The following is an 8,646-nucleotide window of genomic DNA, read 5'->3' as shown; positions in this document are numbered from 1 at the left end:
GGCTGAGTTCCACATTCCAGACAGCAGCATTCTTCTGTGGAGTAAAGGTCCTTCCAGTTCCTTGATGACCTCATTAAGTGGGGACACTTAAAGATACAGGAGAATGCCCTCACTGAAATGTGTAACAGCCGCTGCTGTCAGCTATAAACGGGCACAAAGTGAGTGACTGACTCTTTCATGGGAGGGAGAGGAGAAGGGATGCAACTAGTAACATTTTAGTGGCCACACAGCACGGGTCGGGACTCGGGAGACAGCTTCAGACGGGGTTTAATAAAAAAAGAAAGTAAGTGCCTAACCACCGCCATACGCACAGGAGGGGGAGCGGCCGGCCGGGCCCCACCCTCATGGCTGCAGGAGGCGGGCCCGGTCGCACGTGCGACCCCTGCGACCTCGGGCCCTACGCCACTGCCTGCACCCCAGACCACTGAGGATCATCTGGGCAATGTTACACTGCTCTGTGTCTGCTATATAAGGCCTGCTGTGGCCGGTAACTACACATTAGGGAGAGATACTGATAGTGTATTTTCCCCCCTTGTTATGAATATATAAATGTATACATCAATGTGTATTTATTAACATCAGGGATAACTATACTATTAGCACTTTTAATAGGAAAAATAAATAGTCTACAAGCTAAAGATTGCCTATCTTATTTGCATAGAAAACAGCAAAGCATTGTGGGAGCTGCCTCTGTGCTTCTAAAGGAACAGTCAGTACAAACCACACTGAGCAAAGTTCAGTGTTAAACCTCAGAAGATTTCAAAGCTGAGATACACAAATCAGCGCTACAGTATAACAGAACTTCCTCTCTGCTCTAAAAGATCAGCAACAGCATAATAACCTTTAAAGGAAATCTGAATAAAAAAAAAAACAGTTTAACTTACCCAGGACTTCTTGCAGCTCCCTGGGGTCCTCCTGTGCCCACGATGTTCATCCAAGTCCCTCCAGCCAGAAGGGGCGACCCCCACAAAGCTGGCTGGCATGGCGCACCTGTGACGGGGAGCATCCTGCGCATGCGCAGCGCTCTCCTGATAGCAGGAGCACGAATAGGGTGTGTGCGGCTCTGGGCCACGCATGCACAGTAGTCATTGACTGGCAGGAGCTGCCGCTGCTTGCCGGAGGGCCTTGGATGGACGTTGTGGGCACAGGAGGACTCCAGGGGCAGGGGCGTAGCAATAGGGGTTGCAGAGGTTGCGACCGCATCGGGGCCCTTGGGCCAGAGGGGCCCTGTAGGGCCCTCCCTCAACTGCAGTATTAGCTCTTTATTGGTCCTGTGCTCATAATAATCACTTCTATAGATACTTTGAACAGTAGTAATCATTAACAAACTGTTCCCCATCCCCTTCTTGCACCTCTAACCAGGGATGGTCGTAGGCAGCCAACTTCGCTACGCTGGAACTACGCGTATTTTTACGCAAATACGCTTCGCAATCTACGGCTCCGAAATCAGCCACTTCGCTACGTTAGCATACCGTAGACTACGCATTAAAATACGCAAGCTTTACGTATTGCGTAGCGTAGTTGATGCGACCGCTTATGCCCTTATGCGGAAAAATTTCCGCAATAATCTGCTAACTATGCGCATACACAAACTAATTTAATCATATTCCAACATCCAATGCGAAATTGTATGCGTACAAAGGGCAATAACATTTCTGCACATGCGCAATGACCCATATCAGTGCAGTTACCGCACGCGTAGTTGACTTCGCAATACATACGTCAACTACGCGTAGCGGGCGAAGCTACGCATAGCGGGACTACGACTACGCGGAAATGCGTAAGTGTAGTTCTTAAACTTCGCCTACGAACTACGACGCGTAGTTGCGTACTACGATGCGTAGATTCGCGCTGGCGTAGTTTACGAGCAACCCCGCCTCTAACACTGTAGTTGCCATTGGCAGGTTGTGGTGCCACCGCATCAATTGCTATGCATAGAGTGCTTGGGGGGGCCCCATTGTAAAACTTGCATTGGGGCCCACAGCTCCTTAGCTATGCCACTGTCCAGGGGACTGTAAGAAGCCCTGGGACTGGCCAGGCCGGCTGCCAGGTCGGGCTTCCTCTGCGCTCCAAAGTGCGTGTCACTCGTGCGCGCTGACGTCATCGGACGTCCTCCGGGCTGTACTGCGCAGGCTCAGTAGTTCCTGGCCAGATCGGGCTCGCCACCGGGGACCACCGGGAGCCTGCGGAGCGGCGCCGAGGGCACCTCCTGCCTGCCACGGGCTGGAGGTAGCCCCAGGTAAGTGGATTTGGATTTTTATTTTCTTGATACAGTCCCTGAACCTTCCCTTTAAGTAACTCTTTAAAGAAAAAAACATTTATTTGTTACTGCTGATACTAATCTTTCAGTGTGTCTACTTCCTGCTTTCATGGAGAAGCAGACTTTGGGCTTGATTCACAAAGCTAAACAGTTTGCACGGCTTTGTATATCAAGCCCATAGAGTTAACATCCTGTATTTCCAAAATTAGCTGCTCTGCTGTAGCAGTCATGTGACCCAGGGAAGAGATCAAATTAGAACTTGTGATTAGTCACAGGTGAGCTGGAATTAGTCAGGCTAAAAACTCTAAATACATACAGGGTGGATTTCTCTGTGTTTTCCTTCTGTCCTGTGCAAGAGTTCAGGTCCCCTTTAAACAACACAGACCCGAGGCCTTGCTATTCTTCTTTTGATGGACAATTTTTCCCCTTTACCATAGTTAGGTGATGTTAGACATTTCTGATGTTTTTAATAAATTTTTATTTTTTATTTTAAATGTATATGGTGATTAGTAATGGGTGAACTTCTTGTGTTGTGGTTTACCGGCTGGATGGCGTACCCCTAAGTGAGTATTCATAAGCATGCAGGGTTGCGTACCTACAAAGGCCACCTGAACCCGGGTTCACCTTCCACCCACCAAACCACCCCACAACTAGTGTTGGGCGAACACCTAGATGTTCGGGTTCGCGAACGTTCGCCGAACATCGCCGCGATGTTCGGGTGTTCGCGCCGAACTCCGAACATAATGGAAGTCAATGGGGACCCGAACTTTCGTGCTTTGTAAAGCTTCCTTACATGCTACATACCCCAAATTAGCAGGGTATGTGCACCTTGGGAGTGGGTACAAGAGGAAAAAAAATATTTGAAAAAGAGCTTATAGTTTTTGAGAAAATTGATTGTAAAGTTTCAAAGGAAAAACTGTCTTTTAAATGTGGAGAATGTCATGTTTCTTTGCACAGGTAACATGCTTTTTGTCGCCATGCAGTCATAAATGTAATACAGAGAAGAGGTTCCAGGAAAAGGGACCGGTAACGGTAACCCAGCAGCAGCAGCACACGTGATGGAACAGGAGCAGGTGCAGGAGGAGAAGGCCATGCTTTTTGAGACACAACAACCCAGGCCTTGCATGAGGACAAGAAGCGTGCGGATAGCATGCTTTTTACCGCCATGCAGTCATAAATGTAATAAAGATAAGAGGTTCAATAAACAGGGACCGGGCGTCAACGCTAACCCAGCAGCAGCAGACGTGATGAAACAGGAGGAGGCGCAGGAGGAGAAGGCCACGCTTTCAGGTGCAACTCAGGCCTTGCATGAGGACAAAAAAATGTGTGCGCAAAGCAATGCAATAAGTAGTTTTCAGGACACAATGGGTTATTCGGAGGAGCTATTCCCACCCCCACAAACTTCTACCTGTGAAAGGTCAATGGAACAGCCACAAATGTTGTGCCCGGATTCACAACCTTTTTCTGTGGAAAATGCACCTCGCACTGAAATGCAAGGCAAGGCCGAGGATGAACATGACGTCAACAACTCAACATGACGCAAAATGGGGGCGGAACAGAAAGCTGCTTTCAATGTTTTGAAGGCCTTAATTGCCTCCGGTGGCCAGTTAGATGCATCATTCATCACACCCAAATCCCAGAGCAATGTGTGCAGGAATTTGAATCTCAGGAGGTGTACCGAGATCATCTGGACAAGTGACCAAGTGACAAGTGACAAAGTGACCAGTGACAAAGTGACAAAGTGACAAGTGACAAAATGACAAAGTGAGAAGTGACAAGTGACAAAGTGACAAGTGACAAAATGACAAAGTGACAAGTGACAAAGTGAGAAGTGACAAGTGACAAAGTGACAAATGACAAAGTGACAAGTGACAAAGTGAGAAGTGACAAGTGACAAAGTGACAAATGACAAAGTGACAAGTGACAAAGTGACCAGTGACAAAGTGACAACTGACAAAGTGACAAAATGACAAAGTGACAAAGTGACCAGTGACAAAGTGACAACTGAGAGGTTGTTCTGGGGAGCTCCACTGCACTCAGTCGCATATGAGGAGAGGTCTCGTCGGGACTGCTGATCCTCCTCAGCTTGCTCAAAGCCTTGAGGGTTCCTGAAGATCCTCTGCTTGGAGTTCGCCGGGGTTCTGCTTGGTGTCGGGGTCGGCGGCGTCCTCCTCACTCCAACGTGGCAGATCTTCTGTTGAAGGAAAAAAAAAAAACATTGTTAAAAGTCCAGTACCGCTTCTGAAGGACTCACCAAGAGATGCAGGAGCGCTTCAATCTAGCGCACCATCGCTCGCTGGGTGATGTCCCTGCCTACGCGCTGGAATTCTACGCTGCACATGCTAGCACGCTTTTGCGCAGTGCCGAGGCGCATTCCAGCAGCTAGTAGCTACCAAGCTTCTGTGGATCTGATTGGGCCACCATGTTGGATCTCTGCCAAGTCCTCCAAAATTTTGAGCAATGCACGTTGCGTGACTGAGCAGTGACAACTCTACAGTCAGCATTACAATACCACTGCTGTGTTTACTGAAGAAATCAATGTTGAAGATGGAAACCGCTGGCATGATGCAAGTGGGGGATTCTGAAGATGAAAACGATCAGCGTGATGATACCAACATCAGGCAACCTGCCTCAGGAAACGCTGGTCCCAGCTATGACAAAGAACAGGACGAGGAACAGCTGGAGTTGGAGCAGGAATTGGATGCCCCCACTGCCGAGGGACAGAGCGGTGCACGTTGGACTTCCACAATTTAGCGGGAAAGGACAGCAGAAGAGGAAGAAAGTGATGCTGGTGACGAATATGGTGCATCACAACAATCACAGCGCTTACAAGAACATGAAGATAGAGGAGTCTGGCAGGACTCTCTGGCACACATGGCTCAATTCATGCTAGACTGCATTGAACGCGGCCCGCGCATTATTCACTATTCATTATTATTCATTATTCTGGAATCTGGACAACACCAATTACTGGGTTTATACCCAGTTTATACAAACACAATGTTAAAAAACTGATTGAAGAAAGTGTCAGACAGGTCAAAAATGGAACAATTCCAGCAGGCCCTTGAGGATGGAGACTTTAGAGAGGAGATTGACATCCTCCTCCTTCTCTAGCCAGTTGTACGCCGACAGACTGACTTCAGCAAACCCAGGAGGACCAGGAGGGCAGCAAAGAACACAAGCTGCTGCTAGTGCCCAAAAGGGAATGGTATTGGCAGTGTCCTTGGAGTGGGAACATTTTCTGACACCCATGCAGCAGCCCACAGAACAGCAATCGGGCAGTTCCACGTCCTCCAACACCAATCGCCTAGAGAAGATGGTCAAGGTCCAGGACTACATGTCAGATGGCGTAGCTGTGTTGAACAATCCATCTGCAGACAGACGGTGAGTGTGACAGGCAGCACAGAAGGACCATGGCAACTCACTCATAGTACCACAGTTTGATAGTGCTGCCCAAAAAATTATATGGATCCGTGGACCCGGGCACTGCGGGCAGTACTGGGAAGTGGGAACGCAGATTTCAGTACCTAAACACACGATACAACATGTTTTCCGGGGTCGGACTCTGAGGCACATACAGATGGTCCCGATCATCATCCTCATCATACAACTCTTCTCCTGAGTCTGACCCACCCACCACCTCTGCCACCCCAACATCCCCAGACACAGACCCCTCATCGTCCTCAACATTAACTTGGGATGCTGGCCTGAGCCCGACCTCCTCCTCCACATCAGGCCCCATCATCTCCTCAATGGCAGCCCTCATTAATCGTTCTGGCGACGGGCCGATGGACACAACATTCTCCTCCGGAGAGGGCTGCTGCTGACCACTGGCTGCTGGGGTGGATGTTATAGCTTGCGTGGGGCGTTGGCTGTTGCTGTTGTTGGGAGTGCTGCTCACAGCGGAGGTCTCTGAGGAACTCATGGTGAGCTCATATAGTGGTTGGCGGTGAGTGGAGTATTACTGATCCCAGCAATATACACACTGACTGGCAGAGTACGCAATGCTATATAGTCTGGCTGAGCGGTGTACACAGAGTGGCAGTACACACAATGCTATATAGTCTGGCTGAGCCGTGTACACAGAGTGGCAGTACACACAATGCTATATAGTCTGGCTGAGCGGTGTACACAGAGTGGCAGTACACACAATGCTATATAGTCTGGCTGAGCCGTGTACACAGAGTGGCAGTACACACAATGCTATATAGTCTGGCTGAGCCGTGTACACAGAGTGTCAGTAAAAAATGCTATATATAGCGTGGCTGAGCGAGGTACACAGTGGCAGTACACACAATGCTATATAGTCTGGCTGAGCGGTGTACACAGAGTGGAAGTACACACAATGCTATATAGTCTGGCTGAGCCGTGTACACAGAGTGTCAGTAAACAATGCTATATATAGCGTGGCTGAGCGAGGTACACAGTGGCAGTACACACAATGCTATATAGTCAGGCTGAGCCGTGTACACAGAGTGTCAGTAAACAATGGTATATAGTCTGGCTGAGCGGTGTACACAGAGTGTCAGTAAACAATGGTATATAGTCTGGCTGAGCGGTGTACACAGAGTGGCAGTAAACACAATGCTATATATAGCGTGGCTGAGCGAGGTGCACAGTGGCAGTACACACAATGCTATATAGTCAGGCTAAGCCGTGTACACAGAGTGTCAGAAAACACAATGCTATATATAGCGTGGCTGAGCGAGGTGCACAGTGGCAGTACACACAATGCTATATAGTCAGGCTAAGCCGTGTACACAGAGTGTCAGAAAACACAATGCTATATATAGCGTAGCTGAGCGAGGTGCACAGTGGCAGTACACACAAAGCTATATAGTCTGGCTGAGCCGTGTACACAGAGTGGCAGTAAACACAATGCTATATATAGCGTGGCTGAGCGAGGTACACAGTGGCAGTACACACAATGCTATATAGTCAGGCTGAGCCGTGTACACAGAGTGTCAGTAAACAATGGTATATAGTCTGGCTGAGCGGTGTACACAGAGTGTCAGTAAACAATGGTATATAGTCTGGCTGAGCGGTGTACACAGAGTGGCAGTAAACACAATGCTATATATAGTGTGGCTGAGCGAGGTGCACAGTGGCAGTACACACAATGCTATATAGTCAGGCTAAGCCGTGTACACAGAGTGTCAGAAAACACAATGCTATATATAGCGTGGCTGAGCGAGGTGCACAGTGGCAGTACACACAATGCTATATAGTCTGGCTGAGCCGTGTACACAGAGTGGCAGTAAACACAATGCTATATATAGCGTGGCTGAGCGAGGTACACCGTGGCAGTACACACAATGCTATATAGTCAGGCTAAGCCGTGTACACAGAGTGTCAGAAAACACAATGCTATATATAGCGTGGCTGAGCGAGGTGCACAGTGGCAGTACACACAATGCTATATAGCCAGGCTAAGCCGTGTACACAGAGTGTCAGAAAACACAATGCTATATATAGCATGGCTGAGCGAGGTACACAGTGGCAGTAAACAATGCTATATATAGTGTGGCTGAGCGAGCGGTGTACTACTGTTCCCAGCAGCGACACACAATGACTGGGGGGGACCCTGGCTAGCGTGGCTGGAGAGCGAACTACCCTGCCTGCCTACCCAAAGCTAAACCCACAGACAAATGGCGGAGATATGACGTGGTTCGGGTATTTATTTACCCGAACCACGTGACCGTTCGGCCAATCAGAGCGCGTTCGGGCCCGAACCACGTGACCCGTTCGGCCAATCACAGCGCTAGCCGAACGTTCGGGGAACGTTCGGCCATGCGCTCTTAGTTCGGCCATGTGGCCGAACGGTTTGGCCGAGCACCGTCAGGTGTTCGGCCGAACTCGAACATCACCCGAACAGGGTGATGTTCTGCAGAACCCGAACAGTGGCGAACACTGTTCGCCCAACACTACCCACAACCTGAGCAGGACACTCTGGGAGATTGGGCAGTGCAGCCCAGACTGAAGACGAGCGGGGCCGCGCAGGAGGACATCTCAGGTTTCCTAAAAAGTCCACAGAGTCATCTGCTTCCAAAAACAGCATAAAAAAAATGCAAGACCAAACTACACATACATTTTCTACTAAAATACATTATACACAACTGGAAGGGATTTTTTTGTCTTTTTTGCTGCCAGTTTGACATTGACATGTATGCACATTTTTTTAAATGGTTTGAAGCCATCTCATATACTTTTATATTCTACCGTACGCATTCTAATGGCAATATACATGTGTGAAAAATGCACCCTAGTTTGGTGAAGATGTGACTTGTGCATTCAGCAATCGCCCAGAAGGTGGAATTGAACCACTCTGTCGCTAAACAGCTACAGGTTTGAAGCCTGCACCCCAGACCACTGAGGATCATCTGGGC

The 8,646-nt window shown here is 48.9% G+C and overlaps 1 non-coding gene across 1 annotated transcript; it reads right to left on the bottom strand.

The window, feature by feature from the left end:
• Nucleotides 1–8,559: 8,559 nt before the first annotated feature.
• Nucleotides 8,560–8,646, bottom strand: TRNASTOP-UCA (transfer RNA opal suppressor (anticodon UCA)). Its single transcript has one exon. It is a non-coding gene; the product is annotated as a tRNA-Sec (tRNA).

This window comes from Hyperolius riggenbachi, chromosome 5 (genome assembly GCF_040937935.1).
Source record: "Hyperolius riggenbachi isolate aHypRig1 chromosome 5, aHypRig1.pri, whole genome shotgun sequence".
Classification (NCBI taxonomy): domain Eukaryota; kingdom Metazoa; phylum Chordata; class Amphibia; order Anura; family Hyperoliidae; genus Hyperolius; species Hyperolius riggenbachi.
The sequence above is the reverse complement of the archived record's forward strand: the minus strand, read 5'-3'. Positions and strand labels throughout refer to the sequence as shown.